General features: G+C 44.8%; 1 protein-coding gene across 2 annotated transcripts in view; it reads left to right on the top strand.

The window, feature by feature from the left end:
* Positions 1–5,167: 5,167 nt before the first annotated feature.
* BASP1 (brain abundant membrane attached signal protein 1) overlaps positions 5,168–22,104 on the top strand; it is a 158,867-nt gene continuing 141,930 nt past the window's right edge. The window contains exon 1 of one of the 2 annotated variants that reach the window (XM_069219485.1): positions 5,168–5,326. The gene's annotated coding sequence lies outside the window, so the exon portion shown is untranslated. Of the gene's footprint in view, positions 5,327–5,885; positions 6,143–22,104 lie in introns of those variants that run through there. The other variant, XM_069219483.1, reaches the window with a different exon arrangement.

Genomic DNA, 22,104 nt, shown 5'->3' with positions numbered 1-22,104 from the left:
TGCTGTGTTGAGTCATCAAGCAGCGAAAAGAAAACAGCGTCCACTTTTCTGCTGTTTTATTGTCGACCATCCCACGTTATGGAGGAATTTAATTATGTGGGGCATTCCCTCAAACCTCCTAGGGGCTATAATCTCTCTCTACTCAGATGCATGTGTCCTCATCAAAACTGGGCTCATACAGTCACCCTCAAAATTACTACCCAGGGCTGTTTGAAGCAGGGCTGCACCCTTGCTCCATTGCTTTTCAATCTATATACAGCAGACTTGGGCAAGGCTTTGGTGAACAGAAGCCTGGCCCCTCCATGACTAAGCCACACGACTCTACACATTCTTCAATATGCTGATAGTATAGTCTCCATACCTATAATAAAAAGAATTATCTCACGATCAATCAGGATAAGACCAAAGTTGTAATCAATGGCCGTAACAAAAATAAGAAATCTCTTTCATGGCGTAGAGGGACAAAGACTATCAAAAGGGCATTCAACTATAACTACTTAGAGGTTCTTTTTACTGAGACCTCCAAACCCTCAGCCCACATAGACTTGCTAAAAAAGACATTACGTACTGTCTTGCTTGCCTTCATAAGAAACTAAAAAAAAAACCTCTGCTGCACAAAATCCTTAAAGTTATAAAGACCTCTCTCCTCCCAGCATTACAATGGCCACCTGGTCTTTCCCGGCACCTGTGCTCTCAGTTTGGAAGAAGTGCAGACCTTAGGTTACATGAAGAATCCGCCTGGAACTCGGCTTTTCAAGTTCAAGTCAAAGGCTAACATGCAAGTCTGACATTTTAAAATTCTACATATGCATAGTGAAACCACTTGGGAACTCACTTAAAGCTTGACTGAAAGATACATTTGAGAGCCCTGGGAATCCATGGCATCAGCAGTTACATTGCTCCAAAGAGAAGCACCAGCGCTAACACTCGATACCATCACGTTTCTGATATGGAAAAAGGTAGTCAACGAGCTGCTGCTTTTAGCTTCATTTCAGCAAGACATTGCTTCTTTGAAGTCCTCTGACATTCTACTTCCCCTGAATACCTCATATCTGGAGAGGTGGCCACAGCCATTCCTTTTAAAGGCCATAAACAGTCAAGTGCATAAAGACATTATGTAGGTGCCACTGCTTGGCCTACCAGTGGCAGACTTTAACTCGGCATGGATCAAGGAAAGAGGAGGTCCTTCAGACCATGTAACTTAAAGAGATAATCTTGGCTGCACCTTTGTGATGTTGCCCCTCTCTTGATGTCATCAGGAGTTACTTATTGAAACCATTCTTTCTGACGAAGGGGGCCCACACTTGTCAATAGGCTTTTTCGATATGTTTTTCCCAATCTGATGCAAGAGCACTATCAAGGTGTCGCAAATACGTCAACGAACCTTCGACTCCGAACTACTGACTCCCAACTTATTAAGTATATTCCAAAGCTCATTGCTTATTATTGCACTTAGATACTTCGAATGCTTAGCTTGCCTGTCCACAGGACATTGGTCGCATGTAACACTTTTCAACATTTAGTCATGAACTAAACCGAGTATCTGCTATTACTGTACTTTAACCATTAAGTTTCTGTGGTGCATTTGTTTATTTTAACTCTTGGCACTTTAAAAGATTTTATTATGACTAATTTTAATCTTGGGGTGCTTGCGGTACATTCCGAGTTATAGAAACAATTTTATTGCTAGCATAATTATATATTCTTTTTTTTAAAGTTGGTCTTGGGCGGAAGTTATCACCCACAATGATCTGCACATAAAGTTTGTTCCATCCACCGCCTTCTGGAGTAAGTTCTTATTGACTCAATTAGAAATATAAAAACAACGGAAATACGCACATTGACTCTTCACAACCAGCAAAAGTAGCACGATTAAACCCCTTTCCCTACGTCTTCCTCTACTCCCCGCATATGTACGTACATGCCAGTGAAAATAAACGTAGCCCTATAACGCATATGTTGAGCAACTGTACTATTAAACACACATCCACACGTGTATTGCTACAGTGCAAGCGTCAACCTGTTAATATTCGTGTCTCGGCTGAACGGTACCAGTCTGGTATATGTTTCTCATTTTGTGAAGTATTTTAAATTATGTATAAATTCTGGTGTTACTGGGCTGAACATGAAAGTAATCAGGACCAGGAACATACACCTATGTACTTACTGCATTACCTCTGTTGCTTTAGTGTACACTATGGACATAAAACACGACACAATACAGGATATGAGCTCAGGCCACAGACGTATGTTTTTGCTTAGTCCATAGTGTGTTAGCTAGTCCATAGCATTAATATGTTACCCTAAAATAGTGGCTGTCTTTTGTTTCCCTTTCTAACAATGTTTTGCCTTGGTGTGTGTAAGTGAAAAGGGCTCATCATCCACCGGCCGAAGCAAGTAGTTCAAAAGTGGTTTCGGTGTGATCGTGTCATTCCTGATTTTACCCGCAGGCGGCGCAAAAAGGTTGCATATTGAAAGTTCCTTCGCGTTTTAATTTTTAAGGCCGTGGTGTAACTGGAGCAGCTTTATTTCCACTATTTGAAACGTTGCTTTTATGAAGGCCTCCCAATATTTTATAATCGATTGTTATCGCCTCTATCGATAACAAACACCTAGGCTGCTTCTTTCTCCGAGGTTAGTGGCGTATCAAGTGTGGTATAATTCATGGGCCATCCCCGATGAAAGCAAAGAACCCCTGCCCCTCATGGGGTTATAAGAGCTGTAGCTGGGGTTTAGTGCCCCCTCAGGCCCTGGGTCCCGGAGTCACTGCTCCTGCTGCACGAAAGCTACGTTCGTGTCTGCAGCGCTCAATTGCATATGGCAGTTTCAGGATATCACAGTCAGTACGTGTTCCGGTTCCACTAGGTAAAGCGTTAATAACTCACCCTGTTAAGTCTGTTTACTTTTATGAGGGAAAGAACACAACGCCAAGAATTCGAGCGCAAACAATAAAACCAGGACTGGATGCCTGTTCACATCTACTTTGGAAGAACAAACAAGATGTTTTTCGTCGGAAAGGCCAGTTCTTGTCACCCATCTGTTCCTTGTGTGTTATTTAGTGTCATACAAGGCAATTAATTCCAGTCTGTCAGTAACTCCACCTATTCACTGGATCTAAAATCAAGATGTAATAGTTAAGATCGACTGACAAACACTATTTACTTCACCTTGCCTAAACCCTCAAAATTCTCCCAGTCCGTGGATGAGAAGCTCGCCCAGTTGAGACTTCTTGCCAAGCTTATTACATTATATAACCAGGACTCCTTGCTAAAAAATTCAAAGCAAAAACTTCTATTGGTCAGGGAACTAAGGCCCTCATTCTGACCTTGGCGGGCGGCGGAGGCCGCCCGCCAAAGTCCCGCCGTCAGATTACCGTTCCGCGGTCGAAAGACCGCGGCGGTAATTCTGACTTTCCCGCTGGGCTGGCGGGCGGTCGCCTACAGACCGCCCGCCAGCCCAGCGGGAAAGAGGCTTCCACGATGAAGCCGGCTCGGAATCGAGCCGGCGGAGTGGAAGCTGTGCGACGGGTGCAGTTGCACCCGTCGCGTATTTCACTGTCTGCGCGGCAGACAGTGAAATACATGTAGGGGCCCTCTTACGGGGGCCCCTGCAATGCCCATGCCAGTGGCATGGGCACTGCAGGGGCCCCCAGGGGCCCCGCGACCCCCCCTACCGCCATCCGGATCCCGGCGGTCGGACCGCCGGGATCTGGATGGCGGTAGGGGGGGTCAGAATCCCCGCGGCGGTGCAGCAAGCTGCGCCGCCGTGGAGGATTCTACGGGGCGGCGGTACACTGGCGGGAGCCCGCCAGTGGTGCCGGTCCGACCGCGGCTTTACCGCCGCGGTCGGAATCCCCATTGGAGCACCGCCGGCCTGTCGGCGGTGCTCCCGCGGTCCTCCGCCCTGGCGGTCAAAGACCGCCAGGGTCAGAATGACCACCTAAGTCTCTTGTGTGAGTAGAACAGCACTCTATAATAAAAGTTATATATATATATATATTTATATTTATTATTATGGATTTATAGAGCGTATGGCTACCCAAAGGCCCCCCAACACTGATGGAGGACCATTAAACAGACAAAGCTGACAAACTCTAATGAAAAGAGAAAAGTCTTAAGCTTTTTACGAAACTGAAGTTCTGAGTTCTCTAGTCGAAGCTCCAGTGGTAAGGAATTCCATAGGTGGCCTGCTTTGAAGGCAAAAGACCTGCCTCCCCATCTTGCTTTATTAAACCGAAATGTATTCATCGAGGAAGCAGAAGAAGATCTAAGAGATCTCTGGGGATATAGGGGGTTATAATACACCTAAGAAAGGCCGGCCCCCTGTTGTGGAATGCCCGGTGCACGAAGCAGGCAGCGTTGAAATTAATACGCTGTTCAATGGGGAGCCAATGAAGGGACACCAGAGCAGCTTTGGCAGAATGGTGTCTCGGGGTACCCATTAGAAGGCGGGCGACAGCATTTTGCACCACCTGCAATCTCTTTAAAACATAAAAAGGGGAAATAAAAAATAAAACATTCCCGTAGTCCAGGCGAGACAGTATCAGAGCCTGGACAATGCGCTTTTTAGCTACAAAGGGAAGAAATGTAAAAAAAAAATCCTACAGGTCCTCCATAAATAGAAACAGGTAGCCGCCAGTTTCTTTGATATATATGTGCGTCCTTCATAGCGTGGAAGGAGGTTAAAGTTTCCATTAATTGGAACCGGTCCTTAATCACATGCAAACCTCTGTTTCTGCTTGACTTGGAACAAGACTGCCCCAGCCATTCCCGACTGAATTCATTTATTCCATGCTAGTCACCCTTGGCCAATGCTGGATTTTTGTTGCATTCTGGTACTTGTAGTATGTAAGGGCATCATGATGAAAACTTATTGTCTATGAACTAAAATGCCATGCCTTGTTGAATGTGTCCCATATGACGCGAAGGCACCCATGCACATTTTATCTGGATGCCACACACTATTGCTCAGTGCCTTAAAACTGCCACATAAAATCAGTAGCAAACAACGTCCATCTCCATTCCCTTCAAAACGCTGCGTCGTTCTCACGGAGTTGGTATCTGGCGTGCTTTTTCGTCCCAAGTATGATAACCAAACAGACAAATGGAAAACCTTTCAACTGAATGCGATTTGATGTGGTAGGGCAAGTGAAATGTTCCCGTATTTTAGCCCAGGATGCGCGCTCCTGTGGTCGCGGCTTCAGGGGTATTTCAGAGGCACCAACAGCCTCCAGGTGGGTAGAGTTAAGTACATCACTGGTGAATACGCCGGCGTAGCCAGCACCTCGAGGCCGGAGATGTTGGGGTGAAGAGAACGTCCCAAAAACGTAAGCAAATTAGTGAAGTGAGGAGTTGTTTTCTTATGGCGAGGGGGGCTCGTGATAATGCAAAAGCCTCGCTCGTCACTTCTGATGGGGCGGGAGCTGCGATGCTCCCAAGCACAGCGTGATCATATGAAGAAAGGGGCGCGGGTGGTGCCGCATCCTGATACCCACAGGTGCCTAAGCTTCTGCAGCGCCTGGGAGTGCGCCTTATGGTCCGGAATCCACACACCCATGTTCACGAGGGTCAAGGGTAGGAGATCTCGGCGACCCTCTATTCACCGCGTCCTCTACAGGCACTTCCGGTTGGCGGCAGGTGCACAGAGCTCGCGGCGAACCAGCCCCGGGCTCATGCAGAGGAAGAAGCTTCCTCGCCTCCCAGACCCCACAGAGACATTTTGGAGTTATATACCGTTGCTCACCCGCCCTCTCTCCCCCCCCCCCCCATTTTCCTCCGTTGTAGCTGTCAAGCTATTCAGTGTGCACCTTGGGGGGGCGGCTTGAGGGAATGGGGTCGTGCACGCCCCCTTTTACTGCAAGCCTAGGGAAGGGAGCGCCCTCCGAAAAACAGAAGAAACGTGCAGCACTCGCATGGGTGCATGTGATGCGAGGGAGGGGAGGCGCGTGCTGGTGCAGCCTCCTGAACTGCCCACAGCCTTTCGGGGGAGGGAAGTGGGGGCGAGAGGGAGGGGGAGCAGAAATGCAGAGACAGGCTGCTCCTGCAGGCTCTAGTCACTCGCTCCAGCCCTAGCGACCAAGCAGGAGCGGCAGGCGGCCCCGACCTACAGCAGCGCGCGCGGGGGAGCTGGGACGTGTCGCGAGGTAAGGGGCTGAGGAGGCTGCGGACAGAGGTCGTCACACCGGGGGAGAGGCCGACGGGGATTCAGGAGGGGTGGAGGAGAGGCCGACGGGGGTACACGGCTCACCAGGGAAGTGGGAGAGGCTGTCGTGGGTGCACAGGCGAGGGAGGGGAGAGTCCCCTCTGGTAGATAGCGCAGCAGGAAGGGCTGGTTTTAGCATGGAGTAGACACCATTAGTACTTTGAGGTGTGAAACGGTCGATTAAAAACACTATATGGCGTAAAGCGACACTGAACATAGAGGGAAGGGGGGGCTCTGAGGCACGGAGCAAGAAACACGGGGGCGAGGGCCCGCGGAGGAGGCAGGTTGGTGTAAAATGGACGAAATGTGAAGAGGAGAAAGGGGGGCGTGTGAATATAATAAAATGGGGGCGGGGGGGGGGTAGAGCTTCACGTGACGGAGTCCCCGCTTCAAATGGCGGGTCTTAGCTGGAGGTGGGAGGCCATACATTTAATATTTTTTTAGGTGGGGAATGGGGCTTGGCTGTCGGGTAGGCTTTGTTAGGAGGGGCATGCCTAAAGCTGTCTCCTGGCCACCAAGGACTGTCCCTTGGTGATTTTTTTTTCTTCCTGTGGATGGAGGGTTGTTACTGGTGGGTGGGGGAGCTTGGGCAGACCATCCGGGCCCACCACAGAGCCCAAGGCCAATGAATATTTGAAGGCACCAGGTTTTGCTTAACACCATTGTAATGCAGATGTCTATATCTCAAGAGCTTCGGCAACAGGGATGGCTTTGGCTTGGTTATCTACTACCAGTAGCTTTTAGGACTCCTTTGTACAACAGGCCACCTTTCTTCTCCAAATACCACTCTGTCGTTCCACGGTTAAGAGTCTGGAGCTGTGTGCCCTTCTTTACATACATAACCGGACTTGAGCGAACAAGACGGGAAAAGGGTCAATAAATCTAATCCATTTTCAACTGCTCCTGGATGTCGTGCCTCATTTTCAGTCACCAAAAAGCCTCAAGCTGTGCATGGTTGTGTCATGGCACAAAAGTGTACATTGAAGAGACGAGCAAAAAGGGGGTGGGGCTTTTGTGAGGAGAAAGCAGAATGCACAACCCCTTAAATTGTTACTCCGAGGAGATCGTGCGACTAACTGTACAGATGTAGTAAAAAAAAAAAAGTCTGGCACATCTGCTAGGTGTGAGTGAGGTGTCGCGGATGCCCCACCATATCATCACTGCAGTGGAAATGAATGAATGAATGGGTTTCACTGGAATTACCTATTCCTTTGTTTGGTGTTCGCGCATGCGCGAGTGTGGTGGGGCTAGGGGGGGCGGCAGGCTGGCAACAGGGTCTCGCTCTCATCATCCATCACTCTTGGAGCAGTACCACGGAGACAAAGCCAGGCATGGATGCTGCCGCAGCGGCTACTGCAAGCGCTTCCTTACACTGCATGTCTCCTTCCTCGTCGCAAGAAAATCACCAATCCCGTTAGTGGCTCGGGAGTCTTACGGACGGGAGTCACACCAGATGAGGGCTGAATGCATGCATGAAATGCTGAAAGATGGAAATTAAATAGGCACCGTGCAACAGCCATATTTTTTTTTTCTTTCATTAAACGCTTGTTACAATCTAAGGCCGATAGAGGAGACGGGGGAGCTGGCTCGACTCCGGCATTAATTTGGACACACATGATCGCGAATGATGCAAAAGTATAGTAGAGGAGAAGGAATGGATAATAAAAAAAAAGGACATTTTAGCAGAAGCGCTCAAGCAGTCCTGACAAAGCAGTAGCAGAACTGTGACCGCCTTGCGTGCTCAATCAGGCTTAGAATGACGGACTAAATTGCTACTTGGTCGTTATAAATTGCAACATGTACATGGTCAGTTTGTCATGTCCGTATATACTTTTACATTATGGAAGACCCTTTGACCCTATTAGTTTTATTACACATGCGCACCGTTTCAAGGTTCCCCAGTAAATCTGTTTGTGGGCCATTCTGTTCCCTGCTCTATGTTCCTGCATTTGAAACTGTTCATCAACCCCCTCTGTCAGACAAATGGCATCAGCAGAGATACCTTCGAGTCTGAAGCAATGCCACCTGGGGCTATACCTGCTACACACTCACCACACCAAGTGGCGTCGAAGGTGCGTCATGGCCCTACTGCAAAGAATGAAATGGTTCTCCTAGCCGCTGTTTAAATGTAAAATACAATCATAATCTGAGTTCGTTGGGCGCCTCTTGGCCCCGGTGCCACTGCACCTGCTGCACAAATGGAAGCCACACCCTCACCACAACCCGTGAGGTACGTGCCACGCTCCCATCGCTCCTTGCCGCACTGCCTGAGCAAGAAGCTGACGCTAAACCAAGTTATTCTCTTGGTATGGGGAACTGGAGGGTTGGTCCATAGGATTTTCCCGTGCTTCCCAGAAATTATTATTCATGCTTGCTTCATCCGTAGTGCCTTGTGTGCGGTCTCAAGAGATGAACCAACGCTGTGGAGGGCACAAGTGTAATTAACTTTATATTTTAAATTGGGGGGGGGTCGGCTTTGTTTTTTAACACGTCGTTACTTTGATTTAGCATTTTCCGCACGATATTGTTTAGGTTCGGTTAGCTCTATTCATCTGTCCACTATAAAAACCTTCAACATGCGTAATCTATCGTTAAAATCTAACAGATGCCGTCACGGTTCTGCTTCTCAAAATGGCATACGAGAGGCCGATAGCGTGCCTTCCTCCTCTCTAGAAAATGGAACCCGTCTCAGTGTTTGTCACACGATCAAGCCCAGGGCAGCAGATCTCCCTTTACCCTTTGCGTGGTCAGATTTGGGGTGTCTAGAAACGCCAAGATCATTAAAAGCGAACGAGTTGCGAGATTTGGAAGTCTGTGCTGAAACACGTTCGTTGCTGAATTTATCTTGTTACTGGAAGAACTCGACTTGAAGCTTGGGGCTAATGGAGCCCACATTTTAACAATCAGGTGTGTTGTCAATAGTGCAGCAGGTACCGTGACATCGGGACTTAAGATAATAGAGCCCTCTCGGACCTCCATATATATTTTCCTTGCTTGCATTAGGGGCCAAAGGGCCTTTGCTACGCCCCCTGTTAGTAACTGGATAGACAATGCGTACAAATACTCGTTTGAAATGCCACGCTTTAGTTAAATGCTCTCATCCAAAATGTGTTAAAGCAGCGAGCAGATCTGTACGTGTTCTCATATCTTAATAATGCAGGGCATTCGTATAAGTAGTTATTTGTACCCACGATGTCAGAGCTCTGGGTGAGCGATGTGGTTCAATGCTGAAGGGGTGGATGGCAGTGTTTAGTAGAACTGTACTTTTACACGTGGAAAGAAGGTGTCACAACACATGTAAGATTCTTTAATTGTCTTTGGAGTTTAGGTTTTATGTTTTTTTTTTTTTCAGCGTTAGGCTGGTGGCCGCCACCTGTCGCCTTCTTATGCAAGTTTGGTGCAAGGGTTGGTCTGCTTCTGAATGGCAATAGCTTGGATCAAGGCAGAGGTGTCTGAAAGCAGTGTACTGGGCTTGCCCACTTGTTAGGGACGCCTTGGAATACAATTCCAATTTATATCCTAAAATGTTTGTCGATCTTACGGATACCCGGCATAGGGACACATAAATATTAGCATCTCCGTAGCACCAATGGCCAGCACCAGAAGCATGGCTCTTATCCATCCAAAGGGAGCTAGTGGCATATAAACCAGTGAAGGAGGGAGAAATAAGCCGTTTCTAAGGTAATCTCAGCTTCCTTTGTCCAAACACCAATAACCTAAAGAAGTGAACCCTCATACTGTATCATTCCAGGCCATCAACCACCTATTCTACTCTCAGCGGTCAATGTTAGCACTGTGGGGTGATTTGTGGATAGCATCATCATGGGGTCTCCATTCACTTCAGTATCAGGTTATCTGATTGAACTGAACAATATCTCAGTGAGAAGGTGATTGAATGAATTTGAATTAAAATTGCCTCATATCCTAAATTCCTATTTATTAGTGTCCATAAAAAGGGTAAGATTAAAAACAGGTGATGTTGTGAGGATCAGCAATGAGTCCTATACAACTAAAACTATGGTTGACATGTTTCATCCTTTCACGGCCGCTCTGGGTCCATGGCTTTCCTCAGAACCTATTGTTAATTACATTACCTGCATCTTTTACGTAGTCGCCAAATGTAGTTATGATTTGTGGTTCAACTAGTGTCACAACATTAGGAGCCCAGAGTCTGAAATAATCAACAGACAAGGAGGAAAGAATAATCAATATTATTCATTATATTCTCAACCCATATCCCCCTTGTCCACTCTGTGAAAGCTAAATTTTGGGAGCATTAAAACAAACATAACTTAGTTCTATGTGAAAGAGGGTGGTGTTATAGCCCACTTTTTTTATGTGCATATATTGACTTAATCAACAAAAAACTTTATTTTTATTTTTTGCATAAGTGGTAGTTAGGGTGTCAGCATGAGTAGAGTCCAGATATAAAATGAGCAGGGCTATCTGAAAGAATGGACCCTGTTTAAATATCATAATAAGTCAATAATACATCTTGTATGCTGCTGTCCTGGTATGGCCTCAGAAAGACATCAACTACTAAAACCCTTATTCTTGAAATATGGTTCACAAACATGTAAAGAAGCCTTAAAATATATATTCACTGCAGTGGCCCCTACGGAACTGGCCTGTCTTGGGAAATTCTTTGCCAGAGCGGGGAAGGCTATACAACAGGCAAGTGGTCAGGCTGGTAATCGACAGGGGCGGATTGGCACAAAAAGAAACTTCCCTGATTAAATGGCTGTTACCACCACGATAATTTTATATCCTGCCCAGGACGGCACTGGTCCCTCAGCTGTCAAGGTTTTTTGCCCTGCCGACATGTTGGAGGTTCATCCTTTAAACTCCATCACCCTATCTTCCATATTTTGACTACTCTTGCTTAAGAGGGATTGAATGACAATAGGTAACATCTATGTAATGTGGTTCCTTTTTAGGAGGGCGTATTACCACGGCTATCCTATTACATTAAGTCAAAGAGTATTTGTAACTTAATTTTACATAGGTAGGATGACATGGTGATTGTACTTTCTTTCGTGAAAGATATCTTGCAGTAGTTACGCACCTTTCCAGTTTATTCTCCGCAGGAGAATATACAGTTTCGTACAATTTTTAATGTATTTCTTAGATTTCCATGTCTGTGCAATATGATAATTGTCTGATTGTGGCATAGTGCCTCCTTATTTAAGGCTGAGTTCACAGATAGGATACATTTCTTATGCCCTCTTTAGCGTTCATGTCATGGTGCAATATAACAATTGACTGATGCAGCATAGTTCTCCTTAATATAAGGCTAATGAGTTAATAGTTAGGTTACATTAGCTATGCACTTCCTGGCCCTCTCAGGAGGCTGAAAGAAAGACAAAAAGAATGTCTTATGCACCGGCACTTTCACTTTTTTGATGTCTAACTCTGAGGTTAGCATATGATAATGCCTTTATTTTAGAGAAATTGGCTGGTAGATAGGAAAGATTACTTATGTATTTCTTTCTGGTCCCTCTCAGGAGGCTGAAAGATGGATGAGAAGATCTGTGCCTACACTTGCACTGTTTATTGACCCCAGAATTTATGACAACAAAGGACAAGCTGCTTTTTTTAATACCTTGTGCTGACAGGCTTGACAAGAGGACCTATACCTTAGTGGCAGCAGCTAACATTAGCTTAATCAACAATTACAGCATTCATTATATTCCTAGACCTCTTCTTCATGGATAACCTGGGGGTACTCTTGTCCAGTCTCCCATTGGCTGGGTGATTCCATTCATTTTTTTTTTTATATCACTCCGTGCCTTATAGTGTGCACGCTCGCTCTCTCTCTCAGCTCTTGTACGCATCCTTGTATGTGTTTCTTTTTATATGCTTCATTGTATACTTGTGCAATGATTTTAAGTAATCACCCAGTAAAATGTACTACTACTTCTAACTAGATGGACTGTTGAAGAATTCCGACAGCATGTTTCCTTGATGGGAGAAATGATCTACCAGGTTATTGAACTGCTTTACCTTTTGCTATTCAGTGTCTATTCAACACTCAAGTCTTAAAATTGCTGGCAGGTTTTCAAGAACCATGGTTGATCCTTTTGAGGAGGCTTTTCTGGCATGCCAGCCAGTCAGAACAGTGTTCTACCCTGGAGCTGTGTTTTGTGAAAAAGGTGGTTCAATGCAGGCTTTATTCCTTCCCAAGGTATATTCACGTTTTGTATGCATGAGTCTGGTTCTTGAGAAGCTCTTACACTGCACAATTGGATGGATTGTTTATACTGGTGGGTTATCGTCAGTGGGTGGATTTTAGTCCTGTACGTCTGCATCGGGGTCTTGGGCAGGTTTCTGTGCTCTGTAAGCCTTCAGTAGCAACCCTCAGTCCCAGAATTCATTTGGCAAAGTCAACAGATCAATTCATGGGAAGGGGGGCCTTTTTTTCCTCCGGTTCAAGTACACTTAACCGAAAAATTGGCAGCCTCTTACTAAGAATCAGGAGATCTTTCTGTCACTGGCATTGGCAGTGTAGGAAAATGTGCTTCTTTGCACACTTTAACGCAACACTGACATCTACACCGGCTCTCATGCTATTGCTTCTGGCTCTTCTGTTTTGGAAAGCAGGCCCGTTTAAAATGTTTCTTCTGCAACTGAACCTTAGATAGTGTATTTTAGAGTTGATGTATTGTTTTCCAAACCTTCTTCTCGAGCATAGAATGTACATTGCATCAAGTTGTTATGGTTGGATTTTTTTCTCTCTCAAATCTTCGTCACACCAGGGCCTCATCTTCCTCTTTACACCCCTTAAGCCCAATCTGTTTCAACTGGTTTCTGGGGCTGCTGTTTGTTAGGCCAGCCCAAGTACTGATGAGGTCTATTTTATGGGCTCAAAGGAGGGGCTCAAATGGGGAAAAATACCGCAAGGATAATCGCTGGTCTTTTGGACGCGGATCTTTCTTGTGTTGGCAAGGCTATGAATGAAGGTTGATGTAATAACTTTTTGGTACTGCTATGTGTCTGTTTTTATGACTTTTTCTATTTGATATGGGCACTCTCCTTAGTTATTTTGACGTTTCAAGTGCGCTTGTGACCTTCCATGTTTTTCGTCGTGCAACTCCTGGGTGACCAGGAAAATGGTTGCTTCGGTGATGGCATTTAATCACAGATACTGAGCAAATGGGGCGCGTCCCACTGTCGAATCGCGCGCATAAAATCCTTGTATTAAATAAACTAATTAATGTACCATTCACCAAGATGTTCAGAGAAGCCTGTTGCCATGGGAGTCACTTGAGAGAACGGTGTTGAGATATTAAAGGCGCACAGTGAAGGAGTGTGACGGGAAATATTTGTCGGGCAGTCCTGTTTTGCTTGACAACGAGCAGTGTGTTTCGTTAGCCCTACCGTAATCGTGCACACTCTAGCTTTTTAACAGAAAGGCCTCGAAATTTGTTTAATTGTATCCATAAAATCTTCTATTAAAAAGCAAAAAAAACTTCACATTCTCCTTGTTATGCCAGATGTAGGTAATTTTGCATCCTATCCCACGACCCGGTCACTGTATAGAGCAAGTATTAATATATGTATGTGTTTTTATAAATGCTCAGGTGCCCGAAGCAACATTATTTAAACCGCTCGGGTGACTCATTTTCACACAGTTATGCTAACCTGCTTTGTTTTGCACTCCTCTTGGATTATATGGCAGTAACATTTAAGAACTATGTCTCGTTCTTTTTTTATGATGTAGTTGCCTTACAGGTTCCATGCATGCTCAGAGTGGTCTGCCTGTTTGGTGCAAGAGGTGATTTAGTAATGACTGGAGGCGACGTCTTTATTTTGCTTTCCTTGGTCCCACCCAAGGGCTGGACTGGTCAACAAAAAGCAACCCTAACCATTGTGCTCAAACCAGTCCCTCTACTCCAATTGTATCACGGTGGCCTGCAGGAGATCTTACGGCTAGACCGGGATGTGAGTACAGTGTTAGCAATAGGTTCACACATCACAGAAACACACCAGAAGAACTTTTAGCCTAAAGTCAGCTGAATCATAATTTGGGCAACAGCCACGTAGTTATGGCCTTCCTGAACTCCGACTAACCTCCATTCGGATACCCCTAGTTAGTCGTGTACCGTAGCTGAGGCAGAATGTGCGGAACATATGATGAATGACTCTGATGTGACACCAGACTGCGTTCTTTACAAATGCTCCAGCGGAATATCACCGTCGACCTGTGCCTGTCCTGTCCCGCTTTCCTGCGCCATCAAAGACCTCCTCATACCGGATTAACACACTCCTCCTAACTAATGACGTTTCACACGTAATACCCCATCGTGTCAGTGTATACCATATTTGATTTTACCTTGTGTAAAGTGCTCTGATACGAACATGTCTGGTTTGCGCTCTATGAAACCCAAATAAAAACAGTAACTACCGCTGCTGATTATTCTCTTCAAACCATATTGCTTTCAAGTGTATAGTGACATGATGCCCTGCCCTTTCGTTCATTAAGTACATGAACTCCTAATTACAACACGACTTATAGGGCTTGCGTTGGGTAAACTGCCTGTTATGCATATATAGCTAGGCCTGGGAACCAGTGCCAAACATGCAAGCTTAAGTCTCCCTGCCAGAGTAATCTGCTGCAAGAAAACATAGCTTCGTAGATTCTGCACCACTGATATTGCTATGGTGGTGAGTTATGAGTGTCAGACGAAGCATGCACTCAGGGTGTAAAGCAGACCCCTGCAGCCTCCGTGATTGGGAGGGGGCTTGCAGACCTTTAGGGGTTGACCTATCTTTCAGGTGGCCCCAGTCAGCCTAGGTCAGTGAATTTATGAGAGACTTTGGGGCCCATCTTTTCATTCTGCAGGAGGCCCCAGTCATTTTAGCATTACGCCACTGGGCACTATCACTGATGACTTGGTCCGTAGATGAAGTACCTCTGTGCAAACGCATACCCTTAAAATTTCAAAGTCCTTTTCCAGTTAAAATTGTGTTATTACTCGGCTCCAGGATAGCCTCCACTGGCACCTTCTCACTAAATTAACCTGTCTCGATGGATATCGTCGATGCCATTGCAGCCAATTAGGCGGCACAGCTAAGTAGCTATGTATCTTGGTCTTACCCTGACCTGGCAGCTTGAAAAAAATGCACCAGCTTCAGACCCTGTGGTGCAAATGTGTGAAAAATTAAGACTGAGGGATCATTGAAAGCTGTATCTTTGTCATAAAAGAAAGCACTCGGAGTCCTGAAGTCTTAACTGTGACCTAAAAATAACCATGAATATACCAAGGAAATACTTTCAGTTATCCGTTTGGTTTTTATATCATCTTGTCTACATTATCTTGTACCTTGAAAACTCCTTAGTAACTTTGCCGATGTGAAGTATTAAATACCCTTTTTATATTGAAATTTGCTGCAAGGCTGTATGCACATACAAAAGGACTGCTCGTATCCAGAAAATTGAGCTCAGATGATTACCACAATAGGTTTTCTTTTAAGCCTAGCCATCAGATCCGTCTCATTTGTTCATGGAGCGTGTACTCTGGTTAGCACAAGTTGCTTATTTGTGTGAATTTGTAACTCGCCGGTTATTATTTTTTGTTGTTGTTGCCACTAGTAATGGCTAAGGTTTGATGCCTTAAAGTCACATAATCTCCTGTGTTGGCACATCACTGAACCTGTCATGGATTTGTGCTGTGTTGCCACATTTGTTTTGTTAGATACACCGTTGTGCTGCATATCTACTCCCAGATTTGGTACTGCACTGGAGAAGTTGACTTGAGTGATTCAAAAACAGGGGGCAGCTTCTTCGACTGCTTCAGGTGTATAACTACTTTCTGTTTTGTCTGCCACCACCTGTCCTTTACAGCTGTCCCATGTTTTATTTTGCCCAGAAAGCCAACTCATCTTAGATTTGTCTTCAATGTTAATTAGTATCCTAAATCACAATCTCGGGTGTTTAGCTTTTTGTTAGGTGTCCACTTTTACTTCGAGGACTATCCGATTGTACCCGCTGGCCCATCTGTGACACCTTTCCATGACAACCCTTCTGTTCTTCATGTGCTAGTGCCTACTAGTTTCAGAGATCATCAAGTCACATACTGGAAGAGTTCCAGCAGAGCCACAGGCTGCTATGGGAAGAAGAGGTGTCCGAAAGGACCCTCTCTAAATAGATCCTAATAGTACGACCCCATCAATTCTCTTACCATGAGGCTTGCTAGTTAATTGTTAACAATAGGAGGTACAGCTTAGCAACACTCCAGAGGTGAGATTTACTAGTACCCTTAGATAACGTTCAGTGCGTGCTGGTGAAAGGTATGCCCTCCAGCATGTGTGGTACTTTGTTTGTGCCCCATTGAAAATGTCTGAAGGAAATTCATAAATATGTGCCAATGGGTGCAATTAATTTACCTCTCTCCCTTTCTTTGTTATCAATCTCTGGGGGATATCCATAAAGCTGTTTGGGGTTTAGTCTTGGAATATGTAAGTGGTTCAATCCGAACCAAACCTGATTCCTCAAACACCGAAGGAATCCTACAAAGGTGAACCAAGATCTTAATGGCTGGTGCTCAAATCTCATGTTGTGCCAGCGCCTTGTTTGGCATCGGTCTCCTGGCCACCTGTTGTGGGAGAGGATATGCAGAGCCGTATCCCTACAGCAATTTAAACAGTATGGGTGATGTGACCTGTAATGCCACCTAAATGTCGAAATCTGTTGCTCCGTAATGCCGGAACCAGGCATGAAACTTTATCCATGGTGATGGCGTGTGCCTTCCTGTTGGATTGCTGCCTGAAAAAGTCACACAGACGGCAGCTAAGAAGACCAGAGGAAGCTGCCCAGATGCCTTCTAGAGAACCCGACTAGAGACAGCGGAGTGTCCTCCTGTTGTTGATGACAAATTGTCAATGAGCTGACCCACAAGAAATGAGGACTCTTGGATTGCCATTGCTCGCCCAGTTAATGAATTCATTTACCTGCACCACAAACTCAAATTAAATCTTTCTTATTCCTGCTTGGCTTATAAATGTCATTGCTTTGTGATAAAGCCAGTCTTAACTTTGTCCATCACCTTGTGGACTCCTTTAAACCCAGAACTAGTAGCACCTTAAGGGCATGATCTCGAGGGCTAGATCTAAATTGTGATTAAGTCCAATGAACTTCTAATATGGGGAGGGGGGCGTAACTTACTAAATGACCTTTAGAACAAAATGATTGTCCCCTCCTTGAGATACTTACCTTGATTCACAAAGGTTTTGTGATGAATAGGTGTAACTTGTGAATTTTGTGAGTCACCCAGAAATACTAATACTTTACTGCTCCCTTACTCCTGGAATCAGGAAGCTTGGAGAAAAATCACAGTAAAATACGTGAATCCATCCCCTTATTGGCAAAAAACATTGGTCATTGTGTTTATAGGAAGACACAAATCTGGGGGGTTCTCATAGTTCTTGAAGTCGGATCCGGTAGCAATGCAAATATCTGGTCTGAGTACTCCAAACCTTAATGATCAAACAGAACATGCCTGTACTCTCCATCGCATTGGTCCCTGCAGTTAAGTAATTCTCATCAAATGCAAATAAAAAGCACCTGGATTTCATTCTCACAAATAAATCTGAGGTACTTTCTCGTCCCCTTATGTATAATTCAAAATGCTGCGCGCATGACACTGGTACATCCATAAAATTGTATGCATTTCTCAAATAACATTTCCTGCATCACAATGACTGTCATCCACAATTTTATACTGAAACGAAATTAGTGTTGTGTGGCTGGGAGTGGGAGGGGATGGGCTTGGCGAAACTCTTAGCTAGAAATAGACAGGATAGAAACCATTGCTTAATTTGTGCAGGCAGTGTCAGATTCTGGGCACTGCCTCTCATTTTTGATGACCCAGACTTTTTATCATCAGTCTTTGACCCGGAGCAAGAGAGAAAGGATTGAGTTGAGAAAGATGGGGGGGGGGAGCCTGTAACGAAGGGGACAACCAGGGATGAAAATGATTTTAAAGAAGGGAGGCAAAGTGTATTGTGAAGGAAGAAAGAGGCACGAGGTGGACTCAATTAGGCAGCCTTGGTATTCACCATCCCTGACGTTCTGCAGCATTGGTGGCGGGCTGCTAAGAAACAAATGAACATCCTGCACTTTTTCCCTCAGATTAAGTGCTGGTAAAAAGGTTAGGAAAGATCTCTTAAGGGGTGGTTTCCTAAAGGATTACTCTGTGATGCCTAGAGAACCTTAGATTGATTTGTACATTTTCACAATCCACGGACCAAAGTAAATTAATATTTGTATAAGAAGCATAAACACATTCTGTCAAAAGCATTAACCAAATTCCCCCTCAAAGTCGTCATTCCTAGCACTGCAGACAGCTTGGACATATTCCGTTTGCGCAAAAGCTGAACTAAATCCCCTGCCCCAGCATGCCTCACGTTTATTAGGTCAAGCACGCAAGCGATTCAACTTGTAAGTATTGTGGGCTTTTAACCATGCCCACTGCATGCCCATCACTTTAATTAGTTAGTGGGCTTGCATTTAAAAAATCCTTTGTTATAATTGGTAAGTGCTTTACGTTTGTCCCTCCTTGTGGCGATTTTGTTATCACCTTGGACACTGACCCTGTTGCATGGGTGATTGCAGATACGTTTGACTGTGAGCAAATGTCTTTTTCTGTCTCTCTGCGCTCATGTCGGCCCTGGCGCTTTGAATCTGCTTGCTTATGTTACTGTTTTACTTTTCATTTTCAATTTGTGTGGCAAGAAAAGTACAGCTAGGAATTTACAACGTTAATAGCTCTAACTCAAGCAAATGCGAGACCCATTGCATTGCAAATGCTTGTGTTTCTTTTTTTTTTTTTTTTTTTTCTTCTAATTGTCCTGAAATGTTTGAGAGGCTAGTCTCCGAGGATGGACGGGAAGGGGAGAGGCAACTGAAACATTTGTAAGACAATTGCAGAAGTGGGCTTTTTAAATTCAGTGGTTAACGTGACAAAATACTGATGTTATTGTAAATGTTGTTTTTCGTCATGAGTCTGATGTGTAGACAGTTTCGAACTAAAGATGTATATTGTGCTACTAATATATATCTATATCTATACATATATATATATATATATAAAATCATCCACTAGGTCTAAAAAAGAAATGGGAGGTGCGCAACGGTGCAAGCATTTGCCGTGCTCCATGGAAGTAGAATAGTTGAAGTATCTATTGGAAATGACACAGCTTCACCTACGGATGAGGTTGAAACTCGTAGGTGATGCTGTGTCATTTCCAATAGATACTTTAACTATTCTGTTTCCTTGGTATGCAGCAAATTCTTTTTGTATTGTGTGTATGTAATATATCATTTTCTCAGCCTAGATATTGCAAAGGAAATTCGCACACTACATGTCAGCACGTTAACCCACCAGGGTCTTCTGTCACAGCCGTTCAAGTTGCTGAAAATATGTGGTTAACAATGTGTTATCTGCCATTCACGATCTAAGCTAGCTAACAAAATTAAAATTAAATACATGATGCTCGCAAGTAAATTCCCATAACTACAAAATACACAAACTGGGAAATGCAAAGACTTTTAAATCTCACCGAGTCTAATACAAATCATCTAAATTGCAAAATAACCATTCCCAAACAGGATACGAAACCTGGTCATTCAGTACTCCACTATCACACTATTATTCCTTGCGCCATAATCTTCATATTGAAAGACCACGATCTCGAAAGTTCATAATGGTACACATGCAAGTAACTATTAATTCCGATGTTCAACTAAGGACGTGAAAATGTTGCAACTTTGGTGTACCACATACCTACCAATTAAAATACAGACAAACAAGGGCCTCCAATAGAACACACTAGGTAACTCTGTTCTGCATCAAGTCATCCAAACAGGACAACAGCCTTCCCTCATCCAAATTAACTACATCCTGACATTCGATCATGCTGAACCTAGTGCTATTGGGTTCCGACTCGGAGAAGTTTGTTCACTAAATACCAAAAACTCAATATATGAAATCAAGTAGTACTCACTAAAATAAGGACCAATGTCATAAACCAAGACATTATTTCTTGTATAAAAAAAATCATATTGCATAGTCTATCTCAAACTATCATGATTTTAGAGTAACACTCTTGGCTAAATTTATACATCCGCTATCAAACTAATATTAAATATACATTTGTCAGTAAATTAAACAAATGCCCTATTTTCATAGAAAGTGGACTGAACACAAAGGTCGGCATGCTTTTATGTGTTGCAGTGCAAAGTAGCAGCCCTATCAGAGGGCAGTTTGGTTAACACAAAAGACAGCATGAGTAAAGTTTGTACGTAATTTCCCTCCACCCCTTCCATACGGTGGGCATCTGGGAGCTGTCCTCAGTCGCGGTGCTAGTGTGCAGAGGACGGCCCCGGCTGTCCTCTGCACACAAACAGGAAATCCCTCTGGTGCAGGCACCATAGGGATTCCCTTCTCAAAGAAACGGTGCTCCACCTCCCAAGTCTTTCTTTGTCTTAATCAAAATGAAGATCAGTGTGCATGTCTTGCTGATGTAATTTCAATGGAAACGAAAGTGAAATTAGCTGATTAGCACTTTCTCTGCCTGGGTGCTCAAGGGGCTATCTCATCCCCCAGGCAGTGAGGCAGGCAAGAGAGGTATAGTTTGAAAGGGGATGATATCCCCTTTCCAATGGTACCCCTCCCTAGTGGATCCTTGTATGGGGATCACTGCAGGAGGGAGATTCCCAAGCAGGGATCCACCCACTAGACACCAGCTAGGGGGAGTAAAGGCATAGGCCCCTTATCATCCTCCCAGGAATCCCACTAGGTACCAGAGACTGCTTTTTCTTATATTTTTTCAAAGTTTGGGGTGAGGGAGTTGTCCAAAATTAGCTTACCAATGCACCCCACCCACCACAAATATGTAAACAGTCTTTTATCTGCCCTCCTGAGGGGCCGAAAGCCCACTAGGCACCAGGAATTACATTTTTTTTCCCCCTTTAAACTTTGAGGTGTGGGATCTCCCAAAATGGGCTTGCCAATGCCCGCCACCCATCCCAAATATGTAAGCACTTTTTCAGATGGGGGCAGTAGCCTAAAATGGGCTAGCCAATTCTCCACCTGCCCCCAACAGTCTCTCTTTCTGTCGGGGGTGGAGGGGTCAGAGGGGGATTATTACCCTTGATCTACCGGGAGGGGGAGTGGGGGCAGAGAGCCCACTAGACACCAGGGAAGAATTTTTGAAGGAAAAAAAAAAAAAAAAGTGGGGGTATGGCCATGCACCCACTGCAAAAAAATGGGGGCAGTCTTTCTGCCCCCCCCTGGAGGTGCAGATGGGATAAAATCCCCCCCCCCACACTCCATAGAAAGCCCACTGGATGCCAGAGAATGAAGGAAAAAAAAGAGGGGTTGGGGCACCCACCACTATGGGCATGGTTGTGCACCCCCACGCCACCCACACAAATTGAATGTGGTAACAGTCTTTCAGCTCCCACCTTCAGGTTAAAGCGTATCATCCCAATGACGGGCAAAAGGACATTTGACTTTTTCTGGGTTTTGGTTTTACATATGGGCCAAGAGAGCTTGGCAAACTCCCAATAACATCCGACTTGCAGTGGTGAGCGGCTGCACTTTTTTGGAATTGGGTACTATACCACCTTGAAAAATCTACCAGACACACCTGAAAACTAAATATCTGGGGGAATCCAGGGTGGTGTGCTTCACATGTACCCCCACCATTTTCTTACCCACGATGCACTGCAAACCTCCAACTTTGTCTGAAACCATGAATTTCATGAAGTGATGGAAACTTCTGAGAATCCTCAAAATTCCTACCACTCAGTATTGTCCCATCAGTATTGATTATATAAAAAAAGATCTGCCACACTAGTGTCGGTGCCCAAAGCAGTCGGCCTAAACATTTTGGAGGGAA

The sequence above is a fragment of the Pleurodeles waltl genome, chromosome 2_2 (genome assembly GCF_031143425.1).
Source record: "Pleurodeles waltl isolate 20211129_DDA chromosome 2_2, aPleWal1.hap1.20221129, whole genome shotgun sequence".
NCBI lineage: Eukaryota > Metazoa > Chordata > Amphibia > Caudata > Salamandridae > Pleurodeles > Pleurodeles waltl.
The sequence above is the reverse complement of the archived record's forward strand: the minus strand, read 5'-3'. Positions and strand labels throughout refer to the sequence as shown.